General features: G+C 41.1%; 1 protein-coding gene across 2 annotated transcripts in view; it reads right to left on the bottom strand.

Moving 5' to 3' along the window:
* Positions 1-19,937, bottom strand: part of CDH20 (cadherin 20) — a 197,464-nt gene that overhangs the window by 100,559 nt on the left and 76,968 nt on the right. Inside the window, exon 1 of one of the 2 annotated variants that reach the window (XM_084509038.1) lies at positions 12,272-12,366. The exons of the other annotated variant lie outside the window; for it this stretch is intronic. The gene's annotated coding sequence lies outside the window, so the exon portion shown is untranslated. Of the gene's footprint in view, positions 1-12,271; positions 12,367-19,937 lie in introns of those variants that run through there. 2 annotated transcript variants of the gene reach the window in all.

Raw genomic sequence — 19,937 nt, 5'->3', positions numbered from 1 at the left:
AATAGGAACTGACCTAGTATTTCTGAAAACCCTGCATGCAATTAGCTTCGTGTAAGAGCCATCTTTCAAGCCGTCTTTTTTCTGCCTCTGAACTCTGAAAGCTGCTCATCAGATACAGCAAAATTAGGATATTAATAGAGAACCATTTATCAAGCTTGATAGGTTTGTTAGAGGCACACTTGCCCAGTTAACCAACATTGTCAAAGTTTCTTTTAAAGCAGAATGCTCTTCCCAGTCATCTTAAAGATATTGTGAAGGTCTTCCTGATGTGTTTATCCCTATGTGACACCTTCCACATCAGCATTTCTCCAGCAGTGGGCTGGAAGCTGTGCTGCCCCAGGAAGTGGTGCTTGGCTGGCAGAAGATGTCTTTGGCTATGGTGCGGTGCTGTGGCCTTGGCCCTGCTATATATGACAAGATGTCCAGAAGGACGCTTGTCACAGGAGGGGTTACACCAGCCACAGAATCACAGAATCACAGAATTTTCTAGGTTGGAAGAGACCTCAAGGTCATCGAGTCCAACCTCCAACCTAACGCTAACAGCCCTCCACTAAACCATATCCCTAAGCTCTACATCTAAGCGTCTTTTGAAGACTTCCAGGGATGGTGACTCCACCACTTCCCTGGGCAGCCTGTTCCAGTGCCTCACAACCCTTTCAGTGAAGAAGTTCTTCCTAACATCTAGCCTAAAACTCCCCTGGCTCAACTTAAACCCATTCCCCCTCGTCCTGTCACCAGGCACGTGGGAGAACAGGCCAACCCCCACCTCGCTACAGCAGAGCCCCCTCAGAGCCTTGTGCACAGGGCATTTTTGGTGGTTCCCCAAAGCAAAGAGTGCTGCCATCCCCCTTACTCTAGGGTTTGTGGTTGTCAGGAAGAAGGTGTTCAGCAAAATCTGGATTTTTTAGATATATTTTCCTTCAAGTAAATAAAGCAAAAAAAAAAAAAAAATTTCTTTTTGTGGAAACATATAAACTTCAACATTTTCCAAGGAAAGATTTCTCACATCAGGGCTATTTCTTGTGTTTTTCTGAGAGACACAAATCAAAATCTTGACCTATTCATTCCTAAATGTGAAGACTCTGACAACTTATCTGTCTGTACATTTTCTAAGGGCTTTGGTTCCTTTCTAAAACATGGTGATTTTGAAATCTAAGCTTTGGAGGAACTGAACTCGGATCTCCCAGCTCTGATATTTGGCTTGCAAGCACTTCAATACAGTGCTATTTCCTATGTGTTTGCACAACGCAGGGGTCTGCATCACACACAGTACCTGTAGGCACCTCTAAAGTACATATTACAGCTACTAATAAAAGTTTTACCTTTGTCTGGTGCTTCAGTCTCAGAAACCTAAAACCCATGTATTTCCTTAAGCTCCCAGATCCACTGTGTAGACAACAGCAACCAATATCCCTGTTATTTTCAGGAGATTCAGAGCCAAACTCAAACACTGAGTTTACCTAGATACATCAGAGAGTGAACTGGCTTTGCTAATAGGGTGTCCAGCAGTGGCAGAAGATATGCAAGGGCTTGACCCTTCTCGCATCTCCTCCCTCCCAGCCTCTTTTTCCCTCCAGACTCAGATGCCTCTGCTTGAGGTTCTCATTTATTGGCACCAGTATTGTACAAGTTTCAGATGGGGCAGCACCATTCCTTCTTTTCCTTTTCTTTAAAAATTTAATATGTCATGTCTGTGATTCTTCTAGTTTCAGTGTTCAGTGGTTTGTGAGACGGGAATATTGAGGTTTTCTCACAGATGTTGACAATACCCCACACATGGCTGGGGACAAGAGCATAAAACACTCGGGATGCTTGGTATCTGCCTCTTTCCCCTCTCTCTCTCTCTTTTTCTTTTTTTACATCCTGTAAACATTACTGGAAAAAATTGTACTGCAAAGTCATAAATAAAGTATACTTGTCAGAAGCTACAGTCTTAAAATATTCTAACGGTTTGTTTGTGCTCTCTCCATAAATTGTTTATTGGTCAATATGGCTAGAACTTTCAAATGTATCCTCCTTTGCAGTTTACTGATATTATCTCTGTTCTAAATACTTTCATCTAGTATAGAGCCTTCAAGAAAAACAGTTTCTACCTTTTTTCATTGATGACAGAGAGATTTTTCCAATGCTGAACATTCAGATTATGCAGCATTACATTACTCTGTGTTTCTTATCCTTACAGAGATTGCTAGCAGACCGTTAAAGGAGAACTGTATGATTATTTCCGAAGTTAGCATCAGCAGTGGGGTTATGCAGCAGGGGGATGCTTTTCAAGTGGTCTCTATCTATGCAGTAAAGCAAATCAGAAAAGAAAGATCTCTGTATAAAATATTGCTCTAATTTGTATTCTACTTCACTACGTCATGTAAATGTTCTTCAAGTAACAGTTTGACATTGTGAAATGGTACCCTGATGAGTAAATTATCATAGAAAGAAGTTCATCAAAGCAATGATTTCAGACATGTGTCTGAGTAGCCTGTGAGCATGTAGAACCGAAGCTATCTCTTCAGCCAGAGATGACACCAATCACTGACATATGAGAAAACAAACTTTCTTCTAACTCTCCTGGAGCTCTGCAATGCAGGGGGTCTTCCTTGAAAACAATCAGCCTGCACAGGATGATATTTTAAACTGGAAATTAATCAGTTCAGTCCCTTCTTTATAGTGTCTAAAAAGACAGACCTAAGAAAATTTTAAATGCAGATAATGGCTGATAGATTGGATATTTACAGCTAGTAAGTCAAATATGTTATGACATTTGATAATCGTTCCTTCAATATATAACTTGGTGAGTTCCTGGGGAGAGGAAGAAGGTAATTTATTTCAGAATAAAAACAGCTTTGGTCCACCAACTCTTTGAGGACAATTTGGTAGGTACCAGTAGCTACTTGGGGAATTTTGATGCTCAGTGATTATTAAAAGTAATGGGAATGTAGAGTCCAGATCCGACAGTAGCTTCAAAAATCTTAGCCACGCACTCCTGAGACAATCATGTTTTGCCCACTGCACAGGCATTAACACTGAAGCACTCATATCTTAGAAAAGAATAAGAACAAGGGGATAAATATTTCAAATTGTTATCTAAGACCATTTTACTGATGCTTTATTAAATTAGCACGTGAAGAAGAAAACGAGTAGCACACTCTGCAAGTTATTTTGATATAATTACTGAGGTTTCAATTAAATAAGGACCTCATAACCAAAGAGATAAAATTAGCAACAGATTTTAATCAAAATGAGTTTTTCAAGGTTGGGAATTTCTATTAAAAATTAAGTGCCTACCTGACACATCATTATATATATTTATTCTACATAATGCATAATGCAATGGAACTCAGCTCCAGTGAACGGTGGGTCCTTTGGAGAAACAAAGGTGAGAAAAGAATGTGATGGAGACAGGGATTAGTTAATAATGAACAGTTAGTAGTTTTGCAAGGTATCACTACTGCTAACTGTGGTTCATTCACTGCCTTACTAATAGTCAAGTGTTTAACAGTCATCATAATATAACTGAGTTTTAATGTGAGCTCTTCCTACTGCCCCAGAACAGCATGACAGCAAGTGAGAAGGTACTTGAAGAGCAGCATGGGGCAAACAGGCAAGAAAACAGATAGGCGGAAACTAACAACCAAGCTACTAGTTTTATTATTTATTTATTTATTGTTTGTTTGTTTTGGTGGGGGGCTCATTACCTCCTCTACAAATTTGAGCCTAACATCTCATTCCATAGTCCTTGCATTCATGTTGAGATGTACCACATATGTGAGCCATAACAATTAGCCCACCTTAACCACAGCATACGTGCAGTTTCACCGTGCCCTTAGCAGAGCCACTGAACTCAGCCTAATTAGGATTAACTTTTCCAAAGGCTAGACTACCAAAAAAAGCTTAGCCTCAACTCAGTCCAGAATGCCTATATAGTGGCTCCAGCTCTAATGTATATAACCCTAGTATCTAAGACACTCTGGTGACAAATACCTTTCTCTTGGCTTATTGATGAACAATTACCCGAAACTCCGCATGCAAAACTAGGAACCAATTTTCTTATAAAACCCTTCCAATATCCAGTACTCACCCTAGAGACTTCTTGTAGGATCTAGGAGCTGTTCCTCCAATCTCTATCTTTTACCACAAACTGCTCCGTTTTCTGCCATGCTTGTTCACAAGCCTGCAAGTTATTTGTGTTTCTTTTGTATCGGTCCTTCTCCAAGCCGCAGCCAAATTCTATTCCCGCCACTGATCTGATCTGTCCTTTTTTGTCTCTGTTATTTTATTAAGACATTTATCATTTCTTTTGCTCTGCCTCTCTATTCAAATCCTCCGTTTTCTTGCTCTCCTGCAGCTTCATCCTCTGTTCAGTCTCTGCAAGGTTTTGTTGCTATTATCATCATTTTCTCTCAACATGCTCTCTGTCCTCTTAAAGCCTGCTTTGACAGATCCTCTCTTGTCATCTGCATGAAGGCTGATTTCAGCTCTTCCTTACAGCACTGTGCCTATTCGCCTCCTCTGCTACAAGTGCTTAGCATGGAGCTTCTCTTACCAGGGCTATTTGTCTGCTCCTCGCAGCCCTTCCTCCCAAGGAGGGCTGAGGAGATGTAAGGTGTGCAGGGCTATGGGCCAGGGGCACTAGTCTGATAATGTCAGTAGTTCACTGATGTCTTTCCAATGGTCTAGGAGCTCTTCCTGTTGTCACTATCAAGCATGCATTCTAGTCACTTGACAAGAACCCACTTGGGTGTCCATGGGGTGCCCAGAAGAGAGGATGTTTGGGAGCAAGCTTGCTATCACAATAGATTTACCAGCCTGTGTTCATTCCCTCTTGCCTTAGTGAGACGTGTTCATGAGGACTAGGCACCTCTAATTGCTTGTGTGGTGCTTGCCCATCTCTGCAACACTTTCTGAAGAAAACACATGAGTAAAGCAAATCCATATGTGAAGCAAAAACCAAACAGGCAAGTGTAGTGGGTCCTGTCAAGAGATACAGTAGTGGTAGATGCCATACTCCTCCCAAACCCTCCTTTCTGAGGAGGCATTCGAGGAGGCATTCTTCTACCCTAAGTAGCTTCACACATTTATCAGCCACACTGATTTCTCTCTTATTCCTTTACTCTGTTCCTTAAAAACATATTTTCCCTGAGAGGCAAGGCCTTAAGTCAAGCAATAAGTAATAGATACTTGAATGGTTGGTTAATATCCTCTAGATTGTATTTGGATTGGGGAACACTTGGGACAAAACTTTAAATTTTCTGCAAGGAAGCACTTCTGCACCATTTAGAAACTCCCTTTTCTGTAAATTTGTCTCCTAATTCTCAACTCTCAGGTGGAACTTCGACTGTTAAATCACCTCTCTCCTTTTCAAATGTATCTTAAAATTACAGAATAGACTAATTTCAGCAATGGGCTAAGCACACAGAAGACACTCCATATATAATAATAACCTAGTGAGGTACCTATATTCTTCTTAACACATTTGCCAAGTAGTGATCTACTACTGCTATTTTAACTTGCTTTACATCATGACTGCAATCCTAAATTAAACTCATATAAGCAAGGAGATTTATAGTTAAGTCTTTCACTCAATCTTTAACTTGTTTCCCTGTAACTAAGTTACATACTGCAAGGGTTCTTAAGCATGTGTCACAATACCTAGGCATGAAGAAAGATTAATTACATCGACTAATTCCTTGCCTTTGATTTGTTTCTGTAGTAGACTAAAGGGAATCATATAGAACAATTCAGCCCCAAGTGTGCTGTCAACCTGAGAGCTGTTGGGACCTCTTGGGTTACATTGTTGAGTGCTGCATACTTCAGCAGGACAAACCTTAGACAGTTTGCTGAGTGCCTGCTGAGCTTGCTCCCATCAGGTATCTATCTACAGAGAAGCTCAGAAGCATGAAGGGCTTCTGTCCTTCTGAGAAAAGTGAAATAATTTAAAGGAAGTCCCTTCTCAGAAACAAGTCCACATGTGGTTCCCAGTGGTCCCACAGCAGCCCAAACCTGTTCCTTCCCTCCTTTGTGAGGATGTGGACATGAACTAATGGCACAGACCTAACCCAGAGCACCTCAGTGCTGTCACCATTAGAAAAAGCAGGCGTCCCTAATCCAAATGGTAAAAATAAAGAAAAAAAAAAAAAAGAGAGAAATTCAAGAGAGGAATTCAGAAGGCAGTCCTGTAACCTGAAGACTATGGTGTTTTGCTGATTCCAGGCTAAGTTTGGACTGGTTAGGGTCTGGGTTATCAACCCCTGCATATTCAGACTTTTTTGAATAGCTTTTACAAAAACAACAGAGACAAAATTTCAAATATACAGAGTGTGTTTGACATTGTACCTTCACCCTGAGTATCTGAAATCCCTTTAACGTATTTCTTAGCATGTGAACTATACTTATGTTTTCAAAGTAAAACAAGTAGTTTAAAAGATGGAACCCCCTGTGACTGCATAAAATGCTCCTTTCATCCATAAATTCTTTAAATGAGGACCCAAGTTAATTCTTTCACATCAATTATGGTTTCTCAAGTCTGCAAATATTTTTCAAAGGGTGGTGGTGGTGGGGGGGGGGTTTACCTTTTGGAATATCATCACAACAGCCTTGGTAGTGCCAGAACTGGTGAATTTTAAGCATTTAATTTTCAGATGAAATATATGTAACTATGTTAAAAATTCCAGTGAAAAAGTAGGTCTTACACATGTACTGCAGTCAGTCTTCACAGTTCTATCCTTTTTTAATTACCCAAGGCATTCTGATTAAAGAGCTACAAAGTAGTCTATTTAAAATTGGTTTTTACAGTGATTTAATAAGCACAAAAAGCATATGGAATTAGAAAACGTTTACTTCTCTTCCCCTTCTTATATTGCCAAATATAGTTAAATCAAACTGGTATTAAAAAAACAAATATTCCCATGGTAAGGACTTTCATATCAACTTCCAGTTTCAAACAAGTTACTACTGCTGAATTAGAAACCTCTGGCAATTTTTTCCCAAAGAAATGTAAATGATGACATCCCGTTAACTAGCAGCGTTACACCACTAAAAGGCTACGACATGTCTCCTTGCCTCAAACTTCCCTTTCCTTAAGTACAATGCCTTAGAGGCAGCAGTGTTTAAATGGTACAAAGTACTCCACTACCACCAGCCTGAATCTTTATTTAGGAGAACAAGCTTCACATTCTTCCCCAGTAATGCAGTACATGGGCTTGTTTGGCTCCTCCATAAAACACACTCACACGCTATTCCTGTCTAAAACAAGGTACAGTACTGACATGACAGATTCATGTTCCCAGCTGTGACATAAGGGTTCTTTGACAATACCACAGTGAAAGCCCTATTAAGACAACATGTGCCGGACAGTGCATCTGATGCAGTTAAATGCTATAAAAGATTTTCCAGGTGTTAATGAGTTCCATGAGTAGAATGAAAATGAGATAGATCCGTGCACTTGGAAACCCTCAAGAAACAGGACTCAGACTCTCACAGAGACAGACAAACAGAGCTTTATAAGCATCACTGGCCAAACTCTGCACCTGACCGCATGAGGTGATGAGCGACCCTGACTATTCACTGAGGGAACTGTTCCTTTTGGACTGCTTGCATGGGAAAAGACAGACTTTCATGTCTTCCTGCAGTTTATTGCATCCTTCTTGCTTTGCTCAGTTGGTGAAAAAGCACTAGTTATTTTGCCCTTTTTGTGTCTTTTTTTTTTTTTTTTCCCCTAAAGAGAAGGAAAACATTATGCCTGCTACTTCATTTCTCATCCTTAGCTGTATGATGGATCCAGCTTGACACAGTACAGATAAGAAACTGTAATTTAACCCATGTTAAAGTATCATGACTGACAGTTTGTGCTTTTAAAGGAAAGAAATGAACTCTTTTGCATACTTTGAAACAGCAGTGGTTGTAAGTTTTCATGGCAGTGTTAGGGCTTAACATATATATATCCTCTTGAAACAAAAGAAAACAAGCTAAAAAGCCTATGTATAAAATAATACGCATGGACTGCCCCAAAAATTTCAACCACTGATATTTCATAGTATATTATCGTGAACATAGGTATCTACAATAGAATTGTTTATTTGTATCACCTGTTGACTTGGTAAAGGGTTGTTTCATTTCCTTAGGGCTTGTGACTTTTATGGTTACTGTCCTTCGGGAGCTAAGTTTTGTTTTATCTACAGATGACAGGTACAGTGTGGGAAGGCTGCAATGCAGATTTTTCCATGCTGTTGTGACCAGAACCGCAGCCTTTATACCAGCATACATTTGTATGTAGGAAAAAAATAATAATAAAAAAAAATTGTCACTGTTCTAATTCCAGCCTGATTTTCCTTAAAGGGGAACCTTCCAGTACTAGGGGGACCAATGGAGTCTCCTCTCAGAAATGGATTAAGACCCACCTAGTTTACTTCCCACAATGACAAGTCAGTGCTATTTTATCTTTCATTTCCAATCTAACATCCCAAGTTCCCTTCCCACTCTTCCCCTATCCCAAGAGAGTTTCTCACTTAAATAACTTGGAGAACTAAATTTTCTTAAATGCGTAAGACGAGCAGGTAAAGAGAATGAGCAGGCAAATCTAATAGTACCTTGACATAGATCCTTGAAATTAATGTCTTAAGGGTTAAAATTCCTCTGGCTTGCCAGGTGTTCTGTGCAAATGTTGCATTCATACAATGTATTATCTGACCATTTAACCATATGTCAAACAAACTCTGCTATGACAACCAGATGTAGACATTGCCATGGAATGAAATTATCATTTTATTAATTACCCTTTAATTAGTTGATACAGCAGAGAACATGCAGTAATTTAGTCATAATTGGCCTGACTGAGACTCAATACTTGCAGGGATGGAATCTGTTTGTGAGACTACTTGTTATGAATAACAATTATGTCTGTGACAATGCAATTTTATTATGAAGATGTACTATGCATTTCAAACAACTTTTAGGTATAAGATGGTATCCAGTATTTGACTACATTTCAATAGTAAATGGTTTCCTTGAATAACAGCATATAATCCTCTGCACGTTTTGTTAACCATGCTGTAAGAATGCAAGAAAGACTTCTTCCCAAACTTACTGTAATGCCCAAAGTGTGTTTTCAATGCATTTTATTATAGAAATGAGGAGCCATTTGGTAAACTTTATGTTTGGGAGCACAGGAAAAAACACTCTGGACTCCTCTCAAAATCTTGTTTCTGGTCTTTAAATTACTCTCAAATTTAACGTGGTATTTGTGTAAGGGAAACACTGTGCAGACTTTTAGAAACATTCTCTGTTAGAACATCACTAGCAGAAGCTTGAGCAGGGTCTCTTATGTGATAACTTGAGCACTCCACTTTTTGAACTTCTTTAAAAAAACGAGAACATTCTTAGGCTCTCGGACTGGACAGGTGAAAATAAAGTTGGCAATGTCCTCCTCTATACTGTACCACTAAACAAAATGCTTGGAAGACTTTCTTTCGATACAGCTTGCCATTAAATCAGGAATGCTCTTCCTAGACAGAATACCAAGTATCACTGTGGTAGGACAAAGCACATTCAACAGCTTAACAAAAAGGTGAATAAAGCAGATTTTAACTATGCCACTTACATATCTAGATGTTATGATTTTTTTTTTTTCTTTTTACCATCACTTTGGACAAATCTCTGGAGACACCATGCTGTCCTTGTTGTCCTACACTCTGTGACCCGAGCAAAGACTGCAGTGTTTTGTGTTAGTTATGTATTGTTGGATTGGCAGAACTCTTCGTGTTTTCTCTACATTTATTCCCACAAAAATCTCCCAAGGTGCAGACCAAAATCTCCAACAAACTTGTCAACAAGATATAGCAAATCGCTGTACTTTTCAAAGTTGAATGAAAACTCCCTTTCTGTTTTTCTGCATGGGCAGTGACAGAAAATTATACTTCACTGAATTTCTCTCTACACCTTGCCCAATTCCAGCCCATTTACTTATTTATTTATTTATACAGTGAATAGGCTGGCTACACGGATGTCTCTTAGCGAAATTAATCTTTCATATAACTTCTCTGAAGTCAGGGAAGTCATATGAAGGATGGCCCCTTTACAGTTAGACTTTAAAACACTTTTACTTTGCTCAAATGCCTACAGACTTCTTTTGGAAGTTTTCCTAGTTTTAAACACAGCATTCTTCCACCCTTTCTGATAAATAATCCACTAGTATGCTTCTCTACCACACACTAATATATATGGAAAAGGATGCTATATAGGAAAGAAAACATTTTTTGCCTATGGTGCCATCTTTCAGTTAATAGCAGCAAGTCATATCCCAGTGCTTGTAAGCGCGACTTGCTCGACAACTTACAACCTCCTCTGGTACAACCACGCACAGGTTGCGTTTTCCTGCTGTGTCACAGGGAGTAGCTAACACAGTGTAACAAGAGATCATTTCATTAGATTACCACAGAAGAGTCACTGCTGCAAGGAACTTGATTTGAACGGGGACACAATTACAGTGTTAAAAACTCAGAACAGTTTACCAGTAAAACCTTGCTTGCCTGCTTGAAAAATGTCTTGGAGCAGCACAAAAGCTGGCACCATTAGCTTTCATCCCTGCTGAGTTGGCAATAAAGTGTACACATAAGTAAAATGCATTAATTGGTATTAGTCAACCTAGTTAAGATGTTCATTCTCCAGGCATCTTCAGATTTCACTTCCATAAAATGGGATTTCTTTAAGTCCCATAATTTGATTTTGCCCAGCCCCAAATGATGTTGACACAGTGGCAGCAAAAGCACAATCACACCCCAGCTTTAGAAAGGTGTTTTCTCACTAAATAGACTAGGACCCACATGCTCCCAGTCCCAAAAAGAAAAAATGAAGAAGAGGAAAAAGTGATATATTTTCCTATCATTTTCCATTTGCTATTTTTGCTTCCTTTCCCCCGTATTTTTCCGACTGTGCACTACTGATTACTGCACTTTAAGATCAGAATGAACAATTAAGTGCCTAATTATTCCAGTCACACCAAGCCACAATGAAATCTTTATTCAGTGTTTACAGCAATCTTTGGCAGAGACTGTCTTGCTGTTTTTAAACCGAGAAGAACTGCTCCCTTTGGCTCCCCTCAGCATCAGCTGCCTGGGTTTCGGCGCTGGATGCCAATAATCAGCCTCCTTTTTCTCTTCCAAAGTGGCTATTTTTTTTTTTAAGGGTGAAAAGACCTATTCTCACCGACTCCCCATATACTCCGCCTGATTTATGTCCCAGCCACTGGATCTCTTCCTTCCGTATCTTTTACCATTTGTCCCCCTCCGTCCCGCTGCCGGAGACCCCCGGGGGGCCCTGCTTTGCTCTCGGGAGTGAGGAAGGAGCAGCACCCCCATCCCCACCGCCGCTCCTTCTTCTTCAGCCCCCCGGGGGGGATCCGACCCCGGAAAGTTGGAGGGAGCCGCTCCGGCCCCTCCGAGCCGGGAGGGATCGTCCCGGGCCAAGTCCCCGTGCGCTTCGCTCCGGTCCCCTCCCCTGGTCCTTGCCCTCCCCGCCGGCTTCATCCTCGCTCTCGGATTCTCAGATAGCGGCTGGGGGAAAGAAGAGGATGGGAGGAGGAAAAAAGAAAAAAAAAAAAACAAACAAAAAAAGGAAAAAAAAGAAGGGAAAAAAAAAGCAAAAAAGGAAAAAGAAGGAAAAAAAAGGGAAAAGAGAAAAGGGAAAAAAAAGGAGGGGAAGATAAAAAGGGAAAAGGGGGGGAAAAGAAAAAAGTAAAAAAAAAAAAGTGGGAAATAGAAGAGAAAAGAGAAGGGGGAAGAGAAAATAAAAAGGAGGGAAGAAAAAATGGAAAAAAGGGGGAAAAGAGAAAATGAAAAAAAAAAGGGGGGGGGGAAGAAAAAAGGGGAAGAAAAAAGGAAAAAAGGGTAAAGAGGAAAGGAAAAGAAAAAGGAGAAAGAGAAAATAAAAAAATAAGAGGAAAAGAGAAAAGGAAAAAAAACGGGGGGGGGGGAGAATAAGAAAAGGAAAATAAAAAAGAAAATTAAAAAAAAAATCGAAAAGGGGAGAAAAGGGAAAATAAAGAAGGAAAAAAGGCAAAAAGAAAAAAAAATTGGAAAAATGCAAAAAGGAGAGAAAAGAGAAAAGGGGAAAAGAGAAAAAGAAAAAGGTTTTTTTTTTTTAAAAAAAAAGAAAAAAAAAGAAAATAATAAGAAAAAATGAAGAGGAAAAAAGGGAAAAAAAGACAAGATATAGGAGGGGATAAGGAGGGAAGGAAGGGGAAAAGCAGAGCAGAAACTCCCCGAAGGGCAGGACGTGTTACCTTGCTGCGCGCAGGAGCTCCGGCTGCCTTCCCGGCGACGGGGCTGCGCTCCGCTCCCTCCCTCCTCTCTCCCTTCCCTCTCCGCTCCTCTCCTCTCCCCCTCTCTCTCCTCTCCCTTCCCTCTCCCTCCCCTGCTCTCCTCCGCCGGCTGCGCCCTCTCGCCGCCGCCCCCCGCCGCTCCCACCGCGCAGCGCCGCCCGCCCCCGCCTCCGGCTCCGGCTCCGGCTGCGCGGGGTTTGCGCGGGGTTTGCGCGGGGTCCCTGCTGCAGCCGCGGGGACCTGCGGGAGGCGGCTGGTGCTCGCCCCCGGGACCCCCCTCCTGCCCATCTCCCCCCCCAGGGGCTCTAAGGGGGGCTCCAAGTGCTGCGGGGGGATTAATGGGGAAGGGTGAGGGGGCTTTGCTTCGTTTAAGGGCAGGGAAAGGGGGTGATTTTCGGTCGAAGGCTTGCTTTTAGTTAATAAACATCCCCGGACTAATGTCAGAGCTACTTTTATGAGGGTAAACAGTACGGTTTCCTGGAGGGTTTGTGTAATACTTTGAAAAAACAACCAAATAATAAAGGGGTTTTACATCCACTTTTAAAGATCATTTTAGTGTTCATAAAAGCTGCCAGCCGCGCTGAAATACTCTACCCACAGAATGACAGCCACAACGGCAGCAGCAGGACGAGGCATCCTCTCTGCTACCCACCTGCCCCAAAATCAACCAACCTGAAGAGAGGAGGAGGGCAGACATTGCTCATGCGGCCCTGTGCGAGCCCTCATCTTTCCACAGATGAAATGGAAAAGGAGCAAACCTGTGCCAACTCCAACCCCACTGATGTGTGTATGCGAGATAGAAAATCCTCCACCTGGGTTATGAGGAGGTTATCATGCCCGTAACAGCTTCCTGCAGCAATAACTTCGTGTTGCTAGTGGTGCAGAGCCCGTTCCCATCCCAGCTGAACTGGTAGGTCTGAAGCACCTCTGCCAGGCTGGGAGCAAAGCGGTGCCCCAGCAGTCTGCAGCCAAGCTGGAGACTGGCAGTGGGAGACTCTAAATCTCATTATCAATTCCTTGGGATGCTGCCAGTCCCTCAGCAATTAGATCTTGAGATGAAGATTCAGATTATACGGTCAAGATTTTTATTTTTTTTTTCCACCCTCCAGATTTGCACTAATGATTATTTGTAGGACTAAGGTCACCCTGGCTAGTTTCTGGCCCTGCATTTTTCATATTGACCACAACTTTGTCGTTTCAGCATTACAAAAGAAAAAGAGCAGGCTAATCCCTTGAGAGAAGTTGTTGGAAGTTTGGACCCTGGCATGGTGCCCCGAATGATGAATTACAGCTGTGATAAATGAATACTTTGATATGTTGGGAAGCGATGCGATGTCTTCCCCGTTTCCTCTATTGCATGTTCATCTCTGGACTCGGTTTTAGTGTAAGAGTCCAAGGAGGCAGGATTGGCTCTCTTGTTAGCATCGCTGGTCAGAGTCTGAGACGTGATGATAAGGCAAAACACACTCTTCAGCCGTATTTTTCCCCGATACTAGGATGGGATATTTGTAATCACATCCCAGAAAGTTATCAGTACACCATGACTGTTAGGACTCTGATTACAGGAGAAATGACCTCTTGCTAGAATCCAGCTGGTTATTGAATCAATGCGTAAATTTTTCCAGGCTAGGATTTTATTCACAATACGTTATTTCTTGCAGAGTATATACACATATCTATTTCTGTACTTCAATATAGTACATTCAGGCTATGTCTGCTTTTAATTTAAAAGGCTAAACAGATGCCACTTCTTTGAAAAGTTTGCATCTCAGTTTGAGTATAGTCTGTGAGTTTGCTTTTTTTCCCCCAAGTTGGACTGCAGTAAGGGGAAAAAAAATCAGAATAAAACACATATGACAGATTTAATGGAACGGAGGCTGCAGTGAATGCTCTTTGATTACTGCATATGCCACAGCACCATGAAAATAAATGCAGATACTCTCTATTGTTAAAGGTTATAATTTAGGATTAATATACAGTACATAATGCAGCACTCATATATATGACACAGAAAACTCAGGAGAATTTTCTAATATACAGTGTGAGCACTGGAAAAAATAACACACATTTAATACATGAGCTCCTCGGTTTCACATATACAGCAAAATGGATTATCCAAACACTGCGTTTTACTATAACAGGTGTGGCTGAATACTCTAATTTCTCCCTTGCGTGTTGTCTTCCTTCACAGGGACACGTTTCAGTGACTGTGACTATCTTTTCTAAGAGCTGTTGTGTGATGTACAGTAAAATAAGAGGAGGAACTTACATTTCTCACTGGATGTCTTGTGTTCCCCTCCAGCACACGGCTGAATCATGCAAACCAAAGAGTACTCTCACATGCCTCTGAAATCAGAAATGAGAGTACATTGCATAAAATATGTCCGTCAACTCACCTGTCTCACTATTATTTGTGTGATATCAGCCACCTGGCTTTTTCAGGAATAAAAAAAGGAGAGAAGGTTTCAAACGTCCTCATGCAAAATGCAAGTATTATGTACAGAACAGGTGGGTGAAAATCTATGCCACCTCCTTTCCTCATTAAAAATATATAAAAAAATACAATTTTAAATTAAAAAACTGACCTGAGCTCTCAAACCTTACATGAACCATAAAAATCAGTTCCTGAATATAGATTATTTTATTAAGCGTAGCTGCAGTTAAATGTCCTTACATGAAAGGACTGAATCTTTTCTCTCCAATACTTGCCACCATATTACACATAATGCTAAAACCATGCAAAACAGAGTAAAAAATACTAAAGAATGCAGCATGCTGAGTAGTTTTAAAATTTAGAGGCTTTCGGAGAGATGAAAGAAACATTTTGCTATCACTGTTTGAACAAGAGAATTTTGTATGCTGCAAGCTATTTACATTGTTCCCCTACAAGGAAAACTTGGACGCAGCAGCGTTTTATACGGATATTGCCTTCGGGTTCATATAGTTGTCTGTCTTGCAGGACTGAAATCAGGAATGAGTTACAAGTAACCTAAATGACAGAGCTGAGGAAAGGATAGAGAAGAAAGCTGGAAAGCAACTATTTTCAACTTTTGTGTTGTCATTTTATGTCATACAACAGCTTCTGTGTTTCTGTCTCACTTACATCCCTGCCTCACTTTATCCTACTCTGTTCATGGTTCTTCCTACAAAAGACATTTTTTTTAAGTGTTGCAGATGTGGGCTGTGTTGTGGTATCACTTTGCAGGTGGTATTACTAACAGGAAACACTCATTCTTTAGAAATACTAGACCCAGATACTCACACCACGAAGGGCTGGAGCACTTGACAGGATGTAGGTTTTGTTGCACTTTCATGACTTTCGAATACTGGGTACTCATTTAACTGTTGGTTTGCTTTTGTGGTTAATCTTGACCTAAACTGCATTGATTTTTATTGTCCAGTAAATCATGATTCTGCAAAGGCAACAAACTGTAAGGGTGCTACAGAGCCTTTTTGAGAAAGGCAAAAAGTGAACATCAATGAAGAAGGATTGTATACCCAAGTGATAAAATGAGGCTGTCACCCAAAAGCAAGAAGGTTCCGAAGCATTGAAACAAAACTGCGCATTGCTGAAGAAGTGACGAACAGAGACAACACATCTATAACAGCAGGAATGGTGGAAAAAGTACACAGTCATAAAACTGTATCCACTTTCGTAAAATGTCACTAAACCAGTAATAGAACAGCTTTCATTTGTCAGGGTCATGGGTGAGAATACCAGTTCTGCTTCTAGCTGTGAAAGCCCCAAATGTCACATGCCACAACGATGAAACTCCTGAACACTACAGCCTGTTTAAAAAGTATGAAATCCACATGAAATGCACATGAAATCCAGCGGGGAGCTTAAAATGATGGCAGCACAGCTGAAGCAAACACACAGATCTGTGGATGCACTTGGTCATTCAGCAGACTCCACATGAATTGCTCTGTCCCATGCCTTTTGGCTTGCCTCCACTCTCCCTGTCTTCCAGGTAGCCTGTGATTAGTCCACCCAGGCTTAGCTCACTCCTGAGTTTTCATCCATTTTAGGGGGCTACCTAGCTCAACACTATCAAGCAAACATTTTAGAGGTCTCCTCCCTCAGAACTCTGTGTCCTTTCTCTGCTTCTGTCCTCGATTTGCATCACTCAGTCACTTAATAGTGTTCATGGAGAATAGGACAAATCACACAAGGCTTTCTTCTTAGTCAACATTCCTTCTATCTTAGTCAACTTCCCCTTTTACCTTAGTTAACGACAACCTTATTCAAACACATGCTCAAACCTGGCCATTTGTCAGCACAGCTGTTTCAGACTGTCTTCTGCTCTTTAAAATAACACTTTTGCTTGTCTCTTGAACCTCCTGATGAACCTAATTTTCAGTTCATCACTTCAGTTGTTTTAGTCTATCATCTCCTTGAAGGGAGGTAGCATTCTACATCTTGTGGAATTTTGAAATCTGAAATACACGGAACTTTATTATTACTACTTTCTTTACTTTTAAAAGCATTCCTCAAACAGCAGTTCTGATGCAATGCTCACGAGCAGATTTTTGGCCTTCCAGTTATTTAGTAAAACCGAGTATCTGTAGCTGCACCAGTCAGGTACAAGGACCGAACTGTTTGTTGTGTGTATCTATCGCAGGGTATGGTGTATGTACTATGGACGAACCATGGGTAGTATATTGGCTGGTGTACAAGCAATTGTCCAATTGGTAGCTAAACCCTTGTCTCCAGCGAGAGAAGGTAATGAAGGATTGTCTTCTCCCCATGCATAATGACAGGGGCTAGTGGGAAAGGAATAAGGTGAAGAAGGAAAACCACCTCAAATCTCTCTATATATGAATATTAAAAGGAACAGACTTCTACTGTCAGAAGTCAGTGACGTCTGTGCTTGGGCTGCTTTTCCTGATTGCACTGCATGTCACAATACAAAATGCAGCATAACTCTGATTGCCCAGCACTGTTCATGTTCTCTCTATGGGAACTGGGCAGCGATTTTTCTTTGAATACATCATTTACAGCTTGCTACAGTGATTTTACAAAGTCAATACATATCCTTAACACAAAGCAAAGAATGAGGGGCATTATGGAGACAGAGAAAGATACTACAGAGAAAGATGAATTCCATTGCACAAGCACATTACAAGTTCCATTCATAGCAATAAAAAATATATATTTTTTGAAACACAAAGTAATTTTTCTCAAAATACATGTAATACAGTTTATATTTAAAGAGATCTTGTGTGCAGCCTACATGTCACTACTGACAAAGTCTCTGGCAGCAAATTATATGCTATTTCTTGTGCAATGAAGATCTATTTATTGATTCAAGTCACATATATTTGCATGGCAAGGTTTGTAGACATAGGTAATATTTTCTATTAGACCATCTGATTAGAATGGAAAGATGGATCAGGCACACAAGTCCTTCCCAGAGCAAAAGCTGATCTATTTTTTCCCCTAGGTATTCAAGCTTGCTTCATGAAAGGCATTATGTCTCCGCACAAACTTAGCTTCTGTTACAGTCTGAGATCACTGTGACTATTACAATGCTGCTACTTAGGTAATTATAAACTCCCTATCTGGGAAGCTGGTCACTCCTCTGCAATATTACCAGTCTGACATGTTTTCACTACTGTATTGGGAACACACTTTAACGAAATCTCCTGACCACGTGAAGTAATCAAATTGTAGCCTACAAGCGTCGAAGCTTATGGAAAACAATCTTCAGCAGCAAGGTATTAAGCTGGGGTAGAAGTAGTCTGCCAGAAAGCAGTTACATCCCTTGGACTTGCAATAGTTACTCTATGTCACCCCTGTGTCTTACCTCCACAGACAACATAAAGAGTTATTAGGTGATCCACCAGTCTTTTATTTCTGCCTTCCTTTAGATTACTGCTGCTGCAGGGCATGGTTTGCAGTCCATGCTTCCTGAGTGGACTTTAGGACTGAATAGAGAATGAACGAAAGATTAGCCAGACAGGGTCCTCAGTCTGTCCTCCTGACACAGGTAAGACAGGATTTTCAGTGAGTACTTGGCTTGAGCTACAGGAATCCACCTCATTTTTGAAATCTACACAGTAACCTCTAAGTGATTTCCTTAGGGTTTAGAGGGATCTTATCAACTGTGTTCCTTCATTGTTTTTCCCACGTCCTGCTTCTGGACTGCTGGTTCTGCTGAGAGCCAAAGAGCAAAGGGATCCCCTGAACAGAGCTGCTGGACGCACCTCAGCAAAGCGTAGGGACATCCCTCAGTGCCCCTGGTCCTGGGTGGTGGCTCTGGGGGTGACGCTCTGCACCGCGGCTGGTAAAGGTTCCCCAAGCAGGAATCGGAGCATGGAAGGTCCCCAGGGCACAAATATGTGTGTGTGTGTTGGACTTCTCTGCAGAAATCCCGCTTTGAAGAACGCTCGCCAACCTGCTGTAAGCAGCGCAGTGCAAACAACGCCAAACTGCCAAGCACGTCAGTAAGGAGAAGTTTTATTCCCATCTCGCCCCTCCACGATCAACTCTGACAGCCAAAAATTGAACATGTCCTTAACACTAGGAGAGAGGAATATATTCTGTAGTGTTCTACTAGCATGATCTAGACAAATTGCACCAATATTTTATTTGAACCCATCACAATGCAACATAACAAGGCATTTCAATTACCTCAACAAGCTACCAATACAACTTTATCATTTCAATTTTTCATCCCTTTTCTCTGACTCGGCGTTTCTTCTATATATCACTGTAAATCTCATCAGTCCCAGCCCAGTTTAGGCTAATAAATTTCAGTCACCATCTCAGACTGAACGAAGAGAAGGAAGCTCGCAGCGAAGGAAGCCAACACCTCCAGTTTTGAGGCCTGGGGCCTAGCATGGGCTCTGAGATGGGCACGGCCCAGAGGCAGGCAGTCGTGCTGCAGCAAGGGGGGTGGCACTGCACCCCAGAAACACCCCCGTGTCTCCTCGAAGTGAAATTTAGGCAACAGTTGGAAGCACGCCGTGCCAGAGTACAGTTTTGGCTGGCATAGAAGCTGATGCACACCAGAGCTGTGCATGCAGGTTGGGCCACAATAACTATTACGCACTTCTGCCATGCTATTGCTGTCTTCAAGGAGGGGAAAAAGTTAAGCAGGAAAACAGTTATTTGCATATTAGCTAGAAATGCACTGAGATCCCCACAGACGGGGGGAGAGAAAACTAATTTCATACCATGATTGTGTTTTTTCTAAGCGACAGTGATAAAGCCCAAGGTTTTCAAAGATTTTATGAATACACAGAAGAGGCAAACAAGATAAAATAATACTGCAAATCAACGTACTTATATGTTTATTAATTCTGACTAAAATTCGCCATCTGTGACGGAGCGTTTTACTAAATAAACCCAACAAATTATAGATTATTCTAGCTAAGAATCTTCATGGCAGTGTTTCTCAAACTCTGGCACTGAAATAGCTCTACTGTAAATGAATATTTACAATAAAAGTATGCTCATAAAAGTTCCAAAGCATTTTCTAGTGACAGTCTGTTCAACTATTTAGTGATTCAAATGAAAACTCTTCAAGAAAGGCTCCATATCAGTGCAGTACATAAAATATAGAAACTTATGAAAAATGACAAAGGCAGTATGTTACTATTGAGGTGCCTCTCACATGATTGC

This window comes from Aythya ferina (genome assembly GCF_964211825.1).
Source record: "Aythya ferina genome assembly, chromosome: 2".
NCBI lineage: Eukaryota > Metazoa > Chordata > Aves > Anseriformes > Anatidae > Aythya > Aythya ferina.
Note: the sequence above shows the minus strand (reverse complement) of the source record. Positions and strands in the feature narration are given on the sequence as shown.